A 3,826-nucleotide genomic window follows, 5' to 3' on the forward strand; every position below is an offset into this window, starting at 1 on the left:
CTGGCCGGACAATAAAACTTATCAAATGGTCCAGCATTGAAAATCATCTTAAAAATAAAAGCATCAAAAATTGTAAAAATGTTGGAATCAGTCTATGAAATAAACTGGAGACAAAAAGGTTGAAAAGGAAGAAAGCGTGCGAAAAAACGTGTTCTTAAGACTGGAAGAACTTAGATGTTTCTGTTCTGTTCCTGTTTTGGCTTCTGGCTTGTTAGACCCTCTTGGCTTGTTAGGCGATGCTCTGGCCTGCGCGCCACGGTTTTGAATAAGAGAGGCAGGGCCATAATCACCCAATTCGTGGGGATTTGAGGTGTTTTACGACTGGAGGTAATTTGCATGTCCCAATGAGCTCTGTCTATGCAAATATCAGGGGCGTAACTTTATTCTGGTCTCTGGATGTATTTATCCTTAATGCTGAATTAACAACAAGGTGGATTTCTATCAAACAAAGTTTGGACAACACTATATGTGTGTATGAATCCTACATTTGGCAAAATAAAACACTTCCCAAAGTCCACATTAAGACAGAAAATCAATTCTCCAAGCTTTGATGGTTACATATGATTATTTCATGGATTTTAACCTCAAAGTAGTTGTGAATCTTCTTCTGTTAGGAATAAAGGTTTGATTACACACATGTAATAATATAGCATTTCTTCTGGAGCTGTGGAGAGATGTTTTACATGTTAGATCCAATTGACAAAAGTCCTGTCTTTTAAAACGTGAACATGTTTCACACAAAGGACTCTGAGTGTCTGTCAGGAATTCTTGCAGACTCCGCAGGGGTCGACCTGCTGGAACCAAAAGATCCTTTGAGGGTGACCGGTTGAAACTAACCAGAGTTTGGAATGCAAAATAGTCAGGGTTCTGGAACGGTTATCAAGAGTTTAATGACTTAACATCCGAGTGGGAAATAGAGGTTGTAGACAACTTTATGGCCCCCCTGCTGGGAGAGGAACTCTGTTATCATGAGAAGATGCACTCCACATAAAAGTTGGGTGACCAAATGGTCCACACAGGTTATCACCGCTGTTTCCAAGGGTGGAATGCTACAAGTACATGATAGCGTTTTGTGGGCGTGGGGTGTTTGGTGTTTCAAAAAGGCAAACTTTGCCTTTTTAGATGTCATTGTGTATACACATAATCCTAAACTATCATACAATGTAAGAAATAGCAACAATAAACCAATACCAGGGAAAGTACACAGAGATTTACCAAGTCCACACATGTAGTTAGCCACAGTCGGAAGAGAGTAAGCAGTCTTATTCGAAACCGGAAATACGTCACACAGCCCAATGCATAGAGTGCGTCTCTCAATAAATATAAAAAAAAACAGTCATTGACCATCTTGTTTGGTCTATGTGAACAGGTCCCTTCTGAAGAGAATTTATCTTCTGAAGTGTTGAGATTCAAGGTCCAGACAAAAACTTTCCAATTAGACCCAACACTTGCATTTCCACCTTGCCAGTAGCTGAACTAAAGTCAGACAAAATGGCAGACTGCAAACCACCGCATGAAACATTTCCAGTGGAGAAAAAGTCAAAGAATAGATCATAATGGCACATCAGCTGTTCACAAATACCAAAAAGTATATGTAACCTATTTCCCCTGTATCTTGGCAGAAGGCCTTTAGGTAATCCAGACTTTTCTAAAAATGAGACAAATCCCCTGGGGTCACCCTTTCCGTCTTTGAACCTGAATTTGTTGATGGCAAGAACAAAGTTTGCAGCAATACAGTCATTTCCAAAAAGACTACCTCTGACTGTCTCAGCACTCTTCAGAGTTGATCTGCATGAACTGGCTATTGTTTCTAAGGGATGCAGATGACAATTTAATTCATTAAATGACACCCCCCATGCCTCTTCTAATTGACGAATAGTTGAATGATTGACGGGAACACGATCAGTCAAAGTATTTTTTATGTTGGCGATAATGGTTTTTCGGATATTTTCAAAATTGCAATCATAGATTTTTCTGTAAACATCTGCTACTCTACCAAGTGACTCTTGAATATGGAGCTGGTAATCTTCTGCAGTTCTCCCAGGCAGGAGGTCAAGGGACATAATTAAACAATCTGTGCCACTAGTGAAGTGGATTTCATTTACATGAAGACCTTCCTGTGTTGTGGCATCAAAACCCATTGTCAGGTTTTCATTATTTAACAAAAACTCGGCAACCTGAAAATCTGAAATGACACCCAATTCCCTAACCATTTGTTCCACAGTAGAACGATGGGGGACAGTATCAATTTTAAAACCGGACCTCTGTGCAAATTTTTGAATAAGAATGGGAACACTGGTGGTTGGCACATTATTTGAAATGTAGTCATACACTATCATTCTAAGGTCAAATGGGTAGTTTCTACCTTCTCTTTCAAATATTTTAGACTGCTCGTTTCTAATCGACTGAATTTTTTCCTGCAAAACAAAATTCTTATTCTCCAACTCTGAAATTCTTTTACTTTGTAGTTTAACCGTTTCCTCTACATCATGACCCTGGGAATCATCACTTTCACCACCAGCAGGAGGTTCTGCAACATGTTTGTCTTTATGATAGTGTTTTAATTGCATGTGCTTTTTCTTTTCATAAGCCAACTCCCTTCTCAACTTGTCTAAATCGGCAATGTCACCTCTGCTCCTGATCTCTTTCCTCAACAGACATTTAACCGCATTCTTTTTGGAAATTATATTTTTTTTACGATTTAAGTCCTGATTTAGGTATTTCAAATGTTGACCACTATTTGATTTTAATTGCCCCTTTAAAGACTTAACAGATCCCTGATATTTTTTCTTCATGTCAGAACTAGTTTTTGTGACAAAGTTCAGTCTGTCCTTAATCATTCTGCATTTTGGGGTTAAGGGGGTCCTCTGTGATGTCCGTACAGCAGATGATGGCGTAGTGCTCGTGCTTGGCTCTTCCTCAGCAGCAACCTCAGAAGCAGGTTTAGGTGTTAAAATCATTGCTTCAGGCAATACGAGTACCTCAAGCTGAGGTGTGGATGGCTGAGACAAGTCGGATGCAACAGATGGGGCCTCATGAGGTGAAGGCTGAGCCATGGTGTAAAAAGAAAAAACTTGGCTACACACATCTCGAAAATTTTCCATGTCACTTTCACGGCCTGGTATATTTTCTGATAGTGCAATTGAGCAGCTGAGTAAACTGCCAAGGTTTTACAACACAGTCAGTTCCCAAAATTTGTGATATTTCTTTGATTGAGGCACTAACAGATTGCTGATTTTGCAAATAAATCTGTAGATCATGCCCGTTCTTCAAGGGTGGGTAAACTGGGATGTTGTGGTAGTGCTCGGCAACAAATCTGGCTGCAATCCCAGGCTTCTGGTCAACCTTCTTAGGAGCCATGGAGTCAGAACTGAAAGCACATGAAAGATAAATGAATAAATATCCGCAGATCAAATTTTCACAGAAAATATGAAAACTGATGACTAGATTATAAAAAGAGCTTTTTACAGTGTGCAAAACTATAAAAGTAGTGGGTAAAAATATTACAAAATATTTGTAAGATTCATGATTAATGTTTACTATATTAAAAACGGCTATTTCATTAAAAATAAACATTCTATAAGTATTTTATTCAGGTATATGTTCTCCTGCATGTTTGTATACATTGGTTGCAGCTAATCAGCTTGCTGGAAACCGGTCACGTGACCTCATGCTCTTTGTTTTAACCTCAAAAGAGCCCAAGAAAATCCTAAATCATCTAAGTCAGGGGTCTCAAACTCGCGGCCCGCGGGCCATCTGCGACCCGCCGGATGATGATTTGCGGCCCGCGTCTTCATATGAAAGATTACTGTTAGTGCGGCCCGCA

Source organism: Oryzias melastigma, linkage group LG13 (genome assembly GCF_002922805.2).
Source record: "Oryzias melastigma strain HK-1 linkage group LG13, ASM292280v2, whole genome shotgun sequence".
Taxonomy (NCBI): Eukaryota; Metazoa; Chordata; class Actinopteri; order Beloniformes; family Adrianichthyidae; genus Oryzias; species Oryzias melastigma.